At 49.5% G+C, this 17,394-nt stretch overlaps 1 pseudogene; it reads right to left on the reverse strand.

Moving 5' to 3' along the window:
* Positions 1-10,348: 10,348 nt before the first annotated feature.
* On the reverse strand, positions 10,349-11,937 carry LOC140599768 (ubiquitin carboxyl-terminal hydrolase 17-like protein 6; annotated as a pseudogene).
* Positions 11,938-17,394: the final 5,457 nt, after the last annotated feature.

The following is a 17,394-nucleotide window of genomic DNA, read 5'->3' on the forward strand; positions in this document are numbered from 1 at the left end:
TGCCCTTCCCCTTGTGTGATGTAGCAGTTCTCTCTGCTTATTATTCTTCGGTTTTTTCACCATCACCCAAATCATCAGCCCCTTTGGTCCTGTATTCTCTCCTGTACTCTTATCCCCATCATATTCTGCTTGTGCTTCCTTGGCCCAATATCCATATCCTTGCGTACTTCACCCAACCATCCTTTACATTCCTTAAGAGGTCCAGCTGCATGCCTGGAAAACTTCCTGTTTCCTTATATGGTTTCTTCATTTCCTGTTTCTTGAATCTCCTGGCTTGAACTGTAACCTGGATTTTCCATGAAAATACTTCTTCCTTTGCATATGTCTTAAATAGGGACCATTTCTCCCAGACTCTACAGTTCTTTGAGGTGGGGATGTAGAGTATTTTCCTTCTTTCTTCTGACTCCTTGAAACCATTTTTCCTGTCCTCCAATTAGAAAATCTCTTGTCCCATAGAAGCTTTGCTACTCAGCATTTTCCTGACACTTCTGATATGGATACATTTTTTTCTGTGAATAATTTGTGCTAATCTCAAAGTCTTAGTCTTGAGTCCATCATTGTTTTAAAAAAATTTTTATTGATTTGAGAAAGTTAGCAAGAGAGAGAGATTGAAAGAGAGAGAGAGGGAAGGAGGGAGGGAGAGGAAGAACAAGAAGAAAGAAGAAGAAGAAGGAGATGACAAAGATGAAGACGAAGAAGAAGAAGAAGAAGAAGAAGAAGAAGAAAGAAGAAGAAGAAGAAGAAGAAGAAGAAGAAGAAGAAGAAGAAGAAGGAGGAGGAGGAGAAGGAGGAGGAAGAGGAAGAAGAAGAAGGAGGAAGAAGAAGATGAAGAAGAAGAAGGAGGAGGAGGAGAAGGAGGAGGAAGAGGAAGAATAAGAAGGAGGAAGAGGAAGGAAGAAGAAGAAGAAGGAGGAAGAAGAAGGAGGAGGAAGAAGGAGGAGGAGGAAGAAGGAAGAACAAAGAAGAAAGAAGAAAAAGAAGAAAGAAGATATTAGAAAGAAAAAAGAAAAGAAAGAAACAGCTGCAGGAGGGACAGAGGGAGAAGTAGAAGCCGATTTCCCACTAGTTGTGGAGTCTGACATGGGGCTAGATACCAGGACTCCAGGATCAGGATCTGGAGCAAAGGCAGATGCTCAATACACTGAGCAACCCAGGGACCCCTTGAGTCCTTCATCTTGAGTGACGTCAGTGTCCATGTAGATGGTCCCATCGGATCCATAGTGTCCATGTAGATTCAATGCTTTGGCTTCTCCTTTGATTTCTTTATCAATAATATCCACCCATCCATTCGACTTCAGCTGCTTGTGGCCTACCTGGTCTTTTCCAGGACCCAAGAATTATCCCACGTCTGAAATCATGTATTCATACATTGCATTTTCTGGCTACTACTTCCTGAACTTACACTGTAATCACTGAATTGTTCCTACTTCACTGGGGCCTACAAACCACTGACTCTTTCTTCTGATTAATTCTGATTCCTGTTATCTTGTTTTCTCTCCTCACCCACTTCAGAATCTATGATTCATAATTTCATTGAATTTCTTACCATTGTCTATGCTCTCTTGCCAGATCTTTTTATTCTGTTTTCCTGGACGGAAAGTCCCCAGTATGAGAGATTCCAACAATTTGACTTTCTGATGTTGATGAATGCTGCTGAAAAAACAATTTCATGCAACCAGGAAGATACAAAACAATACCCATAATTCTCAATACCTGGAAGACTATTCGTGGTGATGTTTTTTATGAGAGTTAGAGAAATATGCAAGACAACCTTAATGCACAAAAATGAGGATTCAGGCAAATTATGGTGCAGCCAATCCTAGATAATGAAAAGGAAATGTCCAGATGTAAAAAATAAGGCGAGATAATAAGCACTTGAGGTGATGTTAATGGCAGTCTAGGATGGGGTGGTGTGCAGATTATTAAATTTGGCTAGGGGCTTGGGTTTTGCTGCTTATCTGGGACAAAACAACTATCATCACAAAGAATTGGAAAGGTCTCTCACTGGGATCTGAGTTAACAGAAGTTTCCCTTGAGATGTTAAAATCCTGTGCCTGGGATGCCTGGGTGGCTCAACACCTGTGCATCTGCCTTTGGATCAGGGGTTGATCCTGGGGACCTGGGATTGAGTCCCGCATCGGGCTCCCTGCAAGGAGTCTGCTTCTCCCTCCCTGTGTCACTGCCTTTCTCTGTGTCTCTCGTGGGGAAATAAAATCTTAAAACAAAATCAGAGAAATCCTGTGCCTACCGCTTGCCCCAGTTTTGAGTCCAAAATGTGAACTGTGTTATATAGAAATCCACAGCCAAGAATGAAACTGGTTTTAGGTCAGTGTTACCTCTGAGATGTTAGATACAAAATCTGTCATGCTGTAGGAACACCACCATGGTCCAGGTCACAAGGAAAGCCCTGCTGAAGATGAGTTCACAATCCAAAATTAGAAAACACACGAGCAAACAATCCATGTGAGGGATGGTCAACAGGTATAAAAAAGGGCATATTTACACAGACACTTCACCAACACTTTCATGTAATTAAAGGCATAGAACAAGAAATTGAAATTCTATTAAAAATACAAGATACTGCAGAACAGATGCCAAAACAAACAAACAACAAAACCAACCCCAGAGTGAGAAATAGAGTCACTGAAATAAAGAACTCAGTGGGAAGTATGCAATGCACTTCAGATGGACACTACGTACTTTTGAAAGATTTTATATATTGAGTCATGAGAGACACACAGAGAGACAGGGAGAGACAGGGGCAGGGGGAGAAGCAGGCTCCATGCAGGGAGCCCGATGTGGGGTTCGACCCTGGGACTCCAGGATCATGCATGCCCCGGGCCGAAGGCAGGTGCTGAACCGCTGGGCCACCCAGGGATTCCCAAGATGAAGGACCTGAGCCAGGGCGTGCGGGCAGAAGAATGTGAGACTCCACAACGGAAAGGTCAGACTGACGCTGGAAAGTCATCTTTATTTATCCACACAGCCCACAGGCTGGGTTTCAGGGACGAGGCCGAGGTGGGCGCTGAATACGACGCGTGGCGATCATCTTCTCGCCAGCTCCACACTGTAGCCTTGTGGGGCGCGATGTCACTGTGCACCCCGACACGGTTCAGCCTGCGCTCGTCACGTTCCAGGCTGACCCAGAGAGGAGATCGGGGGCATCAGAAGGCAGCCCCCGGGAGGGAGGGCGACCTGGGTTCAGAGTCCGCGGGGCCTGGGCCAGCGCACCCCAGGGGCTCGCACACGTTGCTGGGATGAAAGGATGGACGTGGTCGACGTGGTTACACGGAGAAGCAACAGCGACCGCTGACACGTACGACTTAGAGAAGTTGTAAGATCAACCTTCACAATTGCCTGAAAGGATACATTTTTTCCTCAAATTTACCAGGAGGGCAGAAGTTGGAGGTTTTGAGTGTGGCTTCCCCAGTGTCCCCACGCTGGGACTGGGGTTGTCTGCGTGTCCCGGGGAGGTCAGCTCTGAGCCGGGGGGCACGGAGCCCAAAGCTCCACTGGGGCTGATGGAGCTCTCTCAGGCTCAGCAACCCTTGTGGGGGTGGGGCTTCCCTGCTGGACCCTTGGGTCTCCCAGTCTGCCCTCCCCGGGGTGCCGGCCCACAGACAAAGAGAAGCTGGAGCAAATGAGCAGCTGTTTCCTACGCGCTTCCTTCCTCCCTCTCTCCTCCTTCCTTCCCTGCCTCCCTCCTCCCTTCCTGCCCTCCCTTCTTCCTCCACCCTTCCTTTCTCTTGCCTGCCCTTCGAACCCCCTCCCTCCCTCCCTCCCTTCCTTCATTAGAACTGAGCTATTCACCCCAATCCCCCTGCAGCCGCCCTGTGGCAGAGACACCTGCCCTAGACAGGAGCTGTAGAAAGGGGTAGGAAGGCCGGGCCACGCGGTAGAAAGGCAGAAAGGCAAGAGCTGAGGATGTGGCCGTCCTTGGGAAGGCTGCACCCACAGCAGAGGAAGACAACTGGGATCAAGCCAAGGGGCCGGGACAAGCCCGTGACTGGTCTGTGGCCGGGCTCTGAGCTCTCCTTTCCATTCCTCCTCAGGCCCCACAGCCCGAAAGGGCGGTCGCTGGGATCTGAACTCAAGCTGTCTGGCTCCAGAGCCACCATGTTCCATTGATGATGGAATCGGGCTGAATGGTGGGGGGCAGGAGGCACGCAATGACCCAGAGGAACACGGGCAAGGTGCCCTAATCTGCCGGGTGGAGGGCACGGGGCACACGTTCCTTAACGGGACCTTATAAGCAGGGGACTCCTGGCTGCTCCCGAAGGATGAGCAGGACCTCCCCGAGGAGTAGAGGCTGGGCGTCAGGAGGAGGCTGAGGAGCAGGAAGGCCAAGGAGATGGGGGGGGGGTGCGTGTGCGTGCCAGAACTCGGTGCCTTGGAGGGAGGGAAGGAAGTTCTGAGCCAGCTGAGCATCAGCGTCTCCAGCTTCACCTCAGGGGCAGAAGGCCCGGATGGCCTAAAAGCCACGTGTTCAGAAGACACGACGACTTGAGGAGAAGCCCAAGAGGAAAGCCAGTCGTGTTGCTCCTCTGGACGTTGCCGGCTTTGCTAAGCAAGGCCCAGCGCCCAGACCCCGGGATGGAAAAGCCCGGCACATCTGACTGCTTCAAAACGGAAACCTTCCGTGTGACGAGGACGGGAGCAACACGAGAGACAAGTGTGGCAGGAAGTTCTTGGGAACGTCTGAGCACCAGAAGCCCCATGTCATCTCGGGAGGGACTGTGCTGACGATTGCGTTTCCCGGGCTCCTCACCGCCTCTGGGGCCTCTCCCATCAAAGGGGGTGCGTTTTGCTGTGGGTTAGGCCTGCTCTGGGCACCGTGCACACACCACCTCATGCTGTACTGTCTCCATTTTTGCTCCACTGCGGAAACGCGATCACTAAAGACCTTCGATGACTCCCCCAAGGTCACACAGCTAGTAAGGGGTAGCCAGGGTTCAAAGCCAGGCGGTCTGGCCTTCTCTACCGTTCTCTTAGCCACAGCCTCTGTTGCCCCTGGGCCTCCCCAAGGCAAGGAGCCACGCTCACCTAGGCCTCAGAGTCCCGTCCAGTTTCTGGGCTTTGTGTTTGCGTGTCTGGGTATCTCTTCCATGGCCCCTGAGCGGCCTGGTGGATAAGACTTAGGGACCTGGCTGGGAGAAGAGGCATGAGTCATGAGGGAAGCAGGCTTTGGGGCCGAGAATTCCTGGGTCCTTTGGCCCGGCCTCAGCAGCTGGCCTCAGGGGCCTGCCAAGGCCCTGCGACCCTCATCTCGCAACACATACCTGTTGAGCACAGTCTCTGTGCCAGGCTCTCTCCTGGACCCCACAAGTAGAGCAGAGCGTGGCAGGCACGGTCCCTGCTCTCCTGGAGCTGGTGGTCTGGCTGGGGGGACAGAGAACACACTACACAAGGGGACAAGCGAACCCAATGGTGAGGTACAGGCAGGGCTGGCAACTCTAGACCGGGACCGGGAGGGGAGGCCTCTCCCGATGCCAAGCAGCAGCCAGCCTCAGGCAGAGGCAGACAGAAGCACCGGACAGGAAGCAAGAGCCAAGGCACTGAGGCAGGAGCAAGCGGGGCCAATGTGGCCATAACGGAGTGCGGGGGGGGGGGGTTGTAAGAGGCCACATCCTCCCTCCTGAAAGAGCTGGGGCTGCCAAGCCCACGCGTGCCTGTCACTCCCTACTTTAAAATCCAGTGCAAATTTTATACCTTACAGCGCATCTCAATAGCCATTGATGACCAGAGCGATCCTACCCCATTTGTTTTGGCTCTTTCACATTTAGATGTATTTTTCACCTGAAGTGGAGTTTTGAGTGTGCTTATGTCGTAGGAATCTAGCTTAATTAAAATTAAACTGTTTTTAGGTCAGTGTTACCTCTGAGGTGTTAGATACAAAGTCTTCGCTCTGTAGGAACACCACCATGGTCCAGGTCACAAGGAAAGCCCTGCTGAAGAGGAGCTCACAATCCAATATTAGAAAACATATGAGCAAACAATCCGTGTGAGGGATGGTCAGCAGGTGTAAAGAAGGGCATATTTACACAAACACTTCACCAACACTTTCATGTAATTAAAGCCATAGAACAAAAACTTGAAATTCTGTTAAAAAGCACAAGATACTACAGAACAGATGCCAAAACAAACAACAAAACCAACGCCAGAATGAAAAATATAGTCATTGAAGTAAACTCATTCCTGAGACCAACGTGTCTGGCATTATTTTTCATTTGCAGTTAAGAAGCATAGGACAGCAAGGTGCTCCACCAGACATTATCTAGGACACTTGAAGTGCAAAATCAGCCACATTGGAAGGAATTGGCAGCGTCTGAATCCTTCGTGGTGGTGGTGCTTTTCCTTATCCACTACTGTTTCACTTCTCTGTAACCAGAGTGTCTTCACTCCCATGCTCCTACTCTGTGAGGGATTTCTTAAAATTCCATTCTCTCCCTGAGTTCCCTTCCTTGCTTATGGAGTCTGCAGGTACCATCTTTCCTTTGATTCTTTGCTTCTGTATGATCACTGGCATGTGAGACCCAACATGCTAGAGCCGCCACATGGAACTGATTTACTTAGATGTCTCCAAATGGAAAAATCCCTAATGCAACACAATGTATTGATTCCATACATTTCCAAGTTGTGCATCACACACACTATCACCAAAAATTTTAAAGACAAGATTAGCTCTGTCCACTGCCAGAAGAGCGACTGCAATGGCTTCTTCTAAAGAAACTAAAACACTGTATTGAAACCTTCTCATCTCACCCTCTGGTAACAGGAGGCTCATGTATTTTATGTTCCCTTATCACCACTCAGTTGGGTTTTTTTTCCCATTAAAATGAGCACTTTTAATAATATTACTGGGAAATGGATTGTTCTTATCTCCATGCCTTTACTGTGGTTGCTTACCAAGTGGAGAGGCAGAGGTAAGATGTGGTCCATCTGCGGTATCTTCTATTAGAGCAGTTGGTAATGGGATGATGCATTTCCCACGTGAGGAGGCAATCTTCCTAGAAGCTGTTTCCTTTTTTTTTTTTTTTTTTGGAATATTTAATATTTATACTATGTTCCATTTTTTTAATAAATTTATTTTTTATTGGTGTTCAATTTGCCAACATATAGAATAACACCCAGTGCTCATCCCATCAAGTGCCCCCCTCAGTGCCCATCACCCAGTCACCCCCACCCCCCGCCCACCTCCCCTTCCACCACCCCTAGTTCGTTTCCCAGAGTTAGGAGTCTCTCATGTTCTGTCTCCCTCCCTGATATGTCCCACTCATGTTTTCTCCTTTCCCCTTTATTCCTTTTCACTATTTTTTATATTCCCCAAATGAATGAGACCATATAATGTTTGTCCTTCTCCGATTGACTTATTTCACTCAGCATAATACCCCCAGTTCCATCCACATCGAAGCAAATGGTGGGTCTTTGTCGTTTCTAATGGGTGAGGAATATTCCATTGTATACATAAACCTAGAAGCTGTTTCCACAAGTCTCTTGCATGAGCTCAAACCTGCCACGAGGCACACATGCCCTAGGATATCTCCTGTCAAAAGTCCTGACTTTGTTTTCTCCTGCTGGACAACACAAAAGCTCAGGAAGGGAAGTCAGGTAATTCTTCAGCTTACATTCACCCACCCTGGCCAGGAACCTACCCTCGTTGTCAGGCTCACAGATCATTGATTGGATGTGGCCTCCCAGGTTAAACCTCCTCATACCGCCATGGAATCTAGCCTTGGGGCTGTCCCCAAAACCCAGTTTCAGCCCAGATCCCTATTGTGAAAATATTTCCAGCCTGACATCTTGCCACAGGTTGATGGAGCCAGGACTCAACATATTGTAACCTGGAAATAGGTAGGAGGTCTCCCTAGAATTCCATCCAGGATTGGCAATTCCGGGTTCCCAGGAAAGGACTGGGGAATCTGTTCTGTGGGAGGCTATGCAGATTCTTCGGTCCATCCTCATGACTAATAGATCTTGATATAGAGAGATACCCCTCGAGTAACTATCGCATACCTGGACAGGATGAGCATTGACCTCCAGACGCCTACCCAGATAATTCATCTGCTGACTGTCCAACCTCCACAGTCCCCACAATGTGCTATCCAACCATCTCCAGGTCATCCCTCCTAGGGGTCTCTGCTAGCCTTGGCCAGAGACGGGGTGCTCCTGGTTCAAATCTACTCCCCCCCCTAATTTCTCACATGCCCTTCTTCCTGGTCAGAGTCCTCATAACTGAAGAGACCCTGAAGAGTAATGTCCCTATGTCCCATTGCATTTTCTCTTAAATGGCTTCTGGCACTTCCCCTATATTGAGCCAGTGAGTAGGAGTGAAACATTCCCATAGGGGGACGATATGAATTTGAGCTGCAGGTGACCTAGAGGTGGCTGTGGGAATTCCGCTAAGGGGAAACAGGCAAAGAAGACTCTGTGAGGAGCCAGACTGGAAATAAAATAACTATTTCAAGGATCTGAAATACTGGGGAGTAAAAGCATACACACCAAATCATATGTGGGAATCTTTTATTAAGAATAAAAAAACACTCAACTTCCTAATATCATTTTAGGTAGAAAATGAACAAAGCAGGTGCAATATTTCCCCATAACAATTCCAGAAAAATAATATCAACAAGTACAGAAAATGTCTTCTAGGAGAAAGCATGGTGTAATTTGCAGAACTCTGGATGGGATCCTTTTCTAAATCAGAAATTCAGGCATTTATAGAACAATTTCAGATTAACTTGTTAATTTCTCTTTACAACCAATTTACAAATTGCCAGGATGATTTCCCTCCATTTGTTAGAAAATGTATTTCAATAAGACAAACTTGACATTCTGGATTGGCAAGCACCCTTTGAGATTCTCAAAGCTTTACCTAAAGAAAAACTGCAGCATCTGTGTAGTGGGGGGAGAGTATGTGTAGGCGCCCTAAAGCATGACACCCCTCACATTGTGGACTTGACCATTTCCATCCAGTTCAGTGGAGAAATTGCTGGTTCACCACATCAGTCCAGGAGGGGGACATGTCCTCATTAAAACAGACACCTCCTCAGGGTCCTCTGCTGTGGAGGACAAGTTCCCGATTCCATGAGCTGTCTCATTCCCTATGACAGTCATCAGAGGACGGGGATACCTGCAGGTCTTCTTAGGGAACTCTCAGCAAGACGTGCACACAGGTTCCCTCACTCCTTACGACACAATAAACTGTATTGGTCAAAAGAAACACTATTCCCACACATGAAAGAAACCCTGACACTTCATATCTCTAATCTGCCTTTGATACATGAAAATCTACAGAAAAGTGTGATTTCTTCTGCACAGATCCTATTGTCCCTTACTCTCCAGTAAGGGTGGCATGTCCAAGTTTGAATACAGAGTGAAAATACATTATGATGAGATGTTACAACTGCACATCTACGGTCACACTCAGAGGCATTTGGTGGTCATGCAATGATTTCCATTCTACGATGAATCTGTCAATCTCTTCTGTAAGAAATAAAATGATAATGCAGAGCACCTATAACTCGACCTCAAAAACCATTTTGCTAGATTCGTGAACTTGGCACTGTTTTCCTGAGGTATCCACCCAGGTCCAAATTTGAATTTGAACTGGTCTGAAATCCAGAGTCCACTTCTTCTGTGTCAGGAGGTGCCACATAGCAGATAGTAGCAAAATATTCCTAAAAACTTATGTTCGGTGGGAGGCTGGGCATTTCCCTTTGGACTAAGAGTCCTTGTCAGTTTGCTTCTCTTCAGTCTTAATGTGGGAGAGAGTGAAGGGAACATAATATAATCACCGTGGTTCAGTCAGGCTGGATGCAGTTATCTCCCCCAAAATAAGCATTTAATTCCCTTCTTACAATTTCCAAGCAATGACCAAAACACATCGCTAGCAGACCCCACGCACACTTCTATTCAGGCAAATGTTCTTTCAATATAAATAGAAGAGAAGCAATGGGAAGAGGGGAGCATGACCAGAGGGTCAAACATACTCATTTCAACTCCAGGTCCTCAGCATCATATCCACTCTCAATCCTGACTGCTTCTCACCTGCAAGTGGCCCCCACTCTCCCCAAGGCTGAAGGAGAGGCAGGTTCCTGGATAGACCCCATATGAAAGCCACACTATTCCGATATAAGATCATGACAATAAACCAGGTTTAAATATCAATGTCCTCTAGTTTCAGTTGAAGACCGTATCCCATTAACACACCCAGATGGATGGTTCTTCCATACCTACAGAACACACACTCCACACAACACAAAATATTTCCAGTATGGGACTGTGTTTGGGTTCCATGAGTAAGTGACACTGTGTTTGTGGGTGTGTGTGCCCATGTGCAACAAAGTTACTAGACACACCCCTGGACTGCTTCCCCAGTCCTGTGTCCCTTGTTACTTGTCCTTTTGGTAGGTCTGGCTTTCCCTGGCACACGCGGGACTTTGGCCACACCCCTGGCCACCTGAGGTGCGATCATCCCAGCTGCAGTGTTGAGCAGGTCGACGGTCTGTTGAGGATGATTCTTCGGCATCTCAGGTCTGTATTTTGAGTGGGAAGGATGACTGCGTTCTCAGGAAGAGCAATTTCTCTTCTCTCATGAAGCTCAGGCTTAGGTCGGTTGCATTCTTGGAGGCATCTCCACTGGTCTAGTGTGATTTGTTGCCTTGAGGTCTCTTCCCCACGCTCCTCCAAATCAGGAAGGTTGACGGAGGGATCCATTGCTGGCTCTCCTGAGGCCTCACCCACGACCGTGGGGTCTGCCTCGGGAGATGCAATTCCTCCCTCGACTGACTCTCTCACAAGGTGTCTTTCCAGATCGGTCTTCTGCATGTAAAAGAGGACATAGGCAGGTTGGCACAGTGCACAAGTCACATCACAGGCGCTGACCTTAGCATCATCCATTTTATACCACTGGCCATTTATGAAACAGAAATAATGTCCCCTCTGGCAACTCCTCCCAGCATGCACCAGCACGGCATAGAGCACATAAACCAAGGGTCCTGCCCTCTGCTCAGACAGGTAGTGTTGCATGTCAAGGCGCTCAGGATATTGCACCTCCTTAGTCATTTTGTTGCCTGTGAAATCTGAGAATCGTTTCAAGACCAGGACGAGGACCTTCGGGGAAGTGTGCAAAGTCAACACCTTGGACGCAGGCACCTTCCCTAGACACTTACTACAATGGGAGGCATTTTCACCTTTGAGCATTTTGGGCTTCACCAACTGCTCCAAAGCTTGGCTGACACTCTGAGCAGCCCCGATGTGCAGGCTGATGTCCAGGTAAGGTTCCAGAGTGCTGGAAATGCCTTGGCTGTGGAGACACTGGATTTGAGACCTCCAGTACCCCCCAAAGATTTGCTGGATGAGGGTGCTGTCCTGGGGTTGCTGAGGGTCTGAGGGCTTGTCCTCAGGCAAGCATGCTTGCTGCATTGCATCCAGAATGAACATTGACTACTCATGGGCATCTTCCTGCTTGTGTCTGTGGGAGGTGGTGAGCAGGGGTGGCGGGGACCGGAGCACACATCCAGGATGGCGGAGAACCCGAGTCATGTGAGCCTGCAGAGTACACAGCATGCAGGATGTCTGCTTCCTACAGGTTGTCCCGTGCTTCTGGGACAGCATGTAGCTGGCGAGGGGCTCTGTGGAGGTCAGACACTGTAGGGTCGCATTCACATAGCAAGTGTCCCCCATGTTCTGAGGCCCAGCTCCCACCTGGGAAAGGCTTTTCCAACTCAGAGGCGTCTTGGTGGGAGGGAGCCCTGCTGATGCGGGAGCCAAAGGATCAGTCAGGGAGGAGAGTGTCTTTGATGCAGGGGATGTCCTCTCACGCAGAGAGTGTCCTCCGTGGACTTCAGCACCACCTCTCTTTGACCAGCATGATTGGAGTTTGGGAGATTCGTTGAACTGAGACTCCTCTGAGCCGTGGAGGTAGGTGGCCTCCATGTCTCCAGAAACAGTGGCCACAAGATAAATTCAACCAGGAGCCTCAGATCCCAGAGGGATGCTTCTCTCACTGAGTCAGTCCCAAATGGCAGAGAGTGACCCTCACCTCCATCTTTTATGGCTTACTCAGCCCTCGTATTAGGCACAAAATCCTCTAATATGCTCTAATAGCTTGATTGGATTAAGGGGTTTGGGTGTGGTCCCTTTCTCATAGAGACCATTCAGGTCAGCCCACCTCCTAATCATGCCTCCCACAACAGACAGCACCTTTAAATCTTTCTCAACCTCCCTAACTGCCCCTGCCCATTTCTGAACAGAATTTGTTGAGTTTCTATTTTCAGTGGAAATCTTAACGAATGTCCTTTTTCTTTTTGAGTAACCTCAAGCAAGCCCAGGAGTGTTAGACGTTAGTCCTCTAGGACAGGGAAGATCACTCTCCCAAAGGAGCTCAGGTATCACATAGGAACACGTTCTCCTCACCAGCCAGAAGGTTTGTAGCTGTAACCAATTACAGCTACAATGGAATATGGCGTCCATTGCTTTGCTTCTACACTTCCATCTATCTCGACTAGGATTCCGATCTACAAAGATTATGAAGGTTTTGATAAATATCATTTTCTGCCTAGGTGTGGCCTGGGTCCACCACAAGAGAAATCCTCTGGCTGGTTTTGTGATTTTTGGAAACATTGCTTTGTAACTCCCTTTCCTACAAGAGTCTATATCCTAAATGCAGTGTTCATATGCCTAATTTTAACTGTTCCTCAGGGAATTCTACACCAACGTCCTTTATATTCTCTTGATTCAGTTGGTGTATGTTGTAGGCTTGTGCCTTTTTCTACATTATGGGCTTGGCAGTTGTAGATGCAGGGAGGAGGGCACTGGGTTAGCTTGTGGTGTGAGCGTGTCATTACGGCCAATTCCGCCTACAGAATTGGTAGTGTCTGCTGAAAGATTTTTGAGTCGACACAACAATATATTCCTCCCTGTGACCATGATTCTTTGCATTGGAAGAGGAGGCATCCTTGTGCAGGATAGGACTATAGGAATAATGAAGTTTAGGAAATTGGAGAAGTCTTAGGAAAGGTGGAAACCTAAGTCCATTTGTCTTCTTTACTAAACAGAGGCCAAGAGAAACAGGAACATTTTACCAGGCCTTGGTCAGTGACTGGGCTTCACAAGCCCTGGGGCCCTGCTGAATTCTTGATGCTCTTGTCATCCCTGGACACTAAGAGAATAAATGTGTCCTCTCTGAAGCCACCATGTTATAGCATATTGATTCTGTGTCCAAGGAGTCCAATAAAAAACTTGTGTGGGATGCTCTTTAGGATATTTCAGTTTTTAACAGAAAGTTTTAATTAACAAAACAGGATGTTACATCATGAATATCCTCAAACTTTGATGCCATTTTTGTTGCCATTAGCTCTAAATTGAGCAGAAGTGTTGGTAAAATACCAGTAGTTCAGGAAACATGAGTCCTGAGGTTAATTCCCATGCTGAAATATACCAATATATTTTCACTTGCAGAAATTTTGGTATCCACCAAATCCGCATGGACTGACATCTCCATTCAGAGACATACACACACCCAGGCACACACACAAAGTCATTGAAATCATTCTCATGAGGGCATCATTAGCCTCCTTGCAGCTGCCGACTGGCTCAATCCCTGCTGCAGCTAAGAGGATTAGATGGATGTCCTACAAGTGGCTGAATCGTCACGTGACCTTGGGGCAGTATAAAAGTCAGGGAGGAACGGAAGTGGCCATTCCTGACCATCCCTCTCCCCCATGGGACACACAGTCACCTGCAGTGGAGTCTGTCCAGGACCTTTCTCAGCCTCTCCTGACAGACGGGAGGACCACAATTGCACTTCAGGTGAGTTTCCGGACCACTGGTCCCACCTTCCCTGACCAAGAAATGGGACAGTGAGGAAATGATGGAGGGATCGGCCCTTCCTCTGAGGGTTAAGGACTCTTTCTGGTCTAACATGTTCTGAGAACAGAGACTTAGCCAAGGCATGGCTGTGAAAGCCCTGGACACCTGGAGGTTCCAATGCCAATGGAATGGGGCCTCAGGTGTCACATTGGTGTGGGGGTGGTGGATAAACAGGGACAGAAGGCCCATAAATGTCTCAGTGAGCACTGCAGACCTAGAGAAGATACAGGATCAGGGCACCTGGGCAGCTCCATTGTTTCAGGGTCTGACTTGTGTCGGGTCATGATCTCAGGCTCTGGAGATGAATCCAGGCCCTCACTGGGTTCCTGCCCATGGAGTGTCTGCTTCTCCCTCTGTCCTTCCTACAGCTCAGGTGATCACTCTCCCTTATACACACACACACTCTCTCTCTCCCGTAAATAACTGATATTTTTTTCAATAGAAGAATTAGCTGGTTGCACAAGGTGAAAAGAAATTCATATCCCAAATTCTGGATGGCAGTTAATTGGGGGCACTGCCAAGAACACATGGAATGCACGTGTTCATAAGCTCATATGGGCAGCTTCCCATCGAGTAGAGGAGAATGCATTTTCCCAAGTGAGTTTGACTTAACCATGGCTTCCTGGGGTGTCACCTGGGGCATTCAGATATTAGAGTGGGAAGCCTCCATTCCTGAAGCTTGTGCCCTTTGAGTCCTTCATGGTGGATCTCAGAGGTTCCTCTGGACCTCCATCGGGAGAGCTCTCGTCCCTGGTTTTGCTTCTACAGGGGATTTGGAGAGACTTAATGATAGTGTCAGCAAGAGTCCTTCTAGGCAGACTCAACAACCTTGCTTATGGGTGGCCCTCCTCAAGGCAGGGATGTGGCTTGGCCAGGAGAGCATAGGCAAGAAGGAGGAAAGAGAAGTGACAGGGGGAAACGTGTGTTTGCCACAAATGTCCTGACACTCGCTAACTCCCCCTTGGGAAGATGGTACAGGGAGCAGGCCTAGGTCATGGTGAATAGGACTCCCTAGTTTCTTTTCCCTCAGGCTACCCGAATCCCATCCCAGATGCCGACTGACTTGTCCCTTCAGGACGTGGGACAGATGGTGGCCCATCAGGCCCAGCTTGGGCCCGACAGACCCTTGAGAGCCCAGAAAGGCAAGAGGCCACAGACAGCAGGACTGGCCCTCAGAGTTCCCAGACCGGAGGAGGAGGATCCCAGGGTAAGTGGGGAGGCTGGCATGGGTTTTGAAGCAGTAGCTCTCCCAGGAGTCTTGAGACAGGCTAGTGTCCTGGCTGATCATCATCCGGACTCAGTTGTCCATCCTGACATTGGCTGGAATCCCATAAGGCTACACACTGGGACACTCAGAGGCTCAGAGCATCAGCCCCAGGCACCATAGGATCAGATCCAGGCTTGTGTTTGTCCTGAATCTTAATGATGTTTCCCCCTGTCTTCAACTTGACACTTGCAAACCCACCTCCCCTCTCCTCCCTTCCACGGGCTGGGGGAGGAAGCATCCAGAGGTCATCACTATGCTGGCACGTCACTAACCAGATACGATGTCCCCTGTCCTCCTCCCATGTGCCACTCCCTGAGGGTGGCCTCACATTCGTGTGCTTGGCAGGTTCCCTGGCATTTGAGTGGACGTCATCCACCAGGTAAAGTGCAGGGACAGTGGGGCCTTTGAATACAAGGCATCAAGCACCAGATGTCCCAAAAAACACTGTGGTGTGACCCTCATCCCCGTGGCCTCGGGCTCCAGGAGGCTGAAGGAGAAAGTGGAGCCATGGAGTCAGTGGGACCAGCAGGACCAGGCTGGGCTGTTGAACCAGGCTGAGAGGGAGAAGGTAGAGAGATGAAGGTGAGGAATGGGGCTTGGTGAACCAAATGCCAGGGCTGATATGACAGACCCCACGTCCGTGTGCATCCACAGTGTGTACAGTGTGTGCAGTGCGGCGTGCGGGCAGAGCCAGGCTGGGCGAGGCAGGCAGAGGAGCTCCCAGGCTAACAGGGTCCACATTTGGGTGATGGTGCTGTCCTTGCTGATTTGGTGTGGGGTTTGTGGCTGGACAAGTGTCCCTACACCAGTGAATGTGTGGAGCTTGGCACATGCCAAGGCAGAGCTTGTCACAGGCCCTGCATGTTAGAAACTGCCTGGATGACGTGGTGGGTCACTGTAGTCAGGGTGGGGGCAGAGGTGGGCGTAGAATGGCTGATGAGGGAAAGGACCATGTTGGCCCAAACCCAGGGCTGGCATCTGGCTGGAAGACGGGGAAGGGAGTTCCTCTCCTCTCAATGCTTTGATTTCTGTGCAGGCAAGAAGCCAAGCAGGGGAAGGCCCTGCTCCACAGGTTCCCCAGGAGACCCCGGGAGGGGCACCTGGAAGGAAGGCACAGAATCTTGTGAGTATGTGAGGGTGAGTGTGCGCTGCTTCCCCATGCTGTGCCCTGTGGGGACTCGCTGGGCTCCATGGGCCTCCTGGGGGAGGAGGGGCTCCACTTCCACTCTGGCCAGTGCAGTTGAGGGGCGCGGTCTTTGCACCCATTTTTCCCTTGGTGCGCATGATGTTGCCTTATGCTTGTATGTGTGGGAACGGTGGGCTGGTTGGCGTGTGAAGGTCGTTGGCGGACACTCCTGGAGCCCATACCATCCTCAGAGAAGAACAGGTGACTGTCCTTCGTGACTGTCCTCATGAGCAGAGGGGATGGAAGAGCCGGTCCAATGGAGGAAGCATGGATGTGAGGCAGGACCTTTGTGTGCTCCTCCCTGATGTCAAAAGTGCATCAACAACATCCTGCCATGCCTTTGCTCCGGACCAGCCCTGCAGCCGGATTCCCTACTCCTAGGTCAACAGATCCGTTTTCTGTCTTTCCCTGTTCCGGGGGACGGGGCGGTTAATAAGGTCTTAGGCATTTGTTGGTTTCTTTCTTTCCTGAATGTTCATTTTGCCTTGGTGCGAGGCCAAACTCATGGAGTCCCGTGTGTTCTCTTTTCCCACAGCGTCCACACATGCCGATGCCCGTCTACACCACCAGGAGGACTTCTATCCCTGGGCCTGCCCTGCTGATGGAACCACGTACTGAGAACCCTGACGTGAGAGTCCGGTCCCATTCCACATCTCCTCTCAGTAGCCCTAAAGTTAGCCTCTGCCCACCTGGTGGACCTCCTGATGTCCAGGAAGTGCCGACCACTGGCATACCTCAGCCGCACGCCAGCCTTTCGTCAGGGCTCATAGCCTGGTTGTGCAGCAGAGATAAAAATAAACAAGGCCCTGACGAGTCTGCCTCAAACCCCACGGTCCATGGGCTGGGAGACACCCAGGCACCACCCAAGTATCCTGGGTGGATAGTTCCCCGAGGGGAACTCCCGTCCTGCTGTCAGCAACCCTTTGGCAGAGAATTCCCAAATGCCCCTCCAGACTCCAGGCAAGAACTATGTCCAGATGCCCCTAGACATGTTCCTGAACCCCCGAAAGAAAGCAGGATGGAGCCCCTCCCAATACACCCCCAAGATCATCCAGGGAGCCCCTGTGGG

The sequence above is a fragment of the Vulpes vulpes genome, chromosome 7, assembly GCF_048418805.1.
Source record: "Vulpes vulpes isolate BD-2025 chromosome 7, VulVul3, whole genome shotgun sequence".
Taxonomy (NCBI): domain Eukaryota; kingdom Metazoa; phylum Chordata; class Mammalia; order Carnivora; family Canidae; genus Vulpes; species Vulpes vulpes.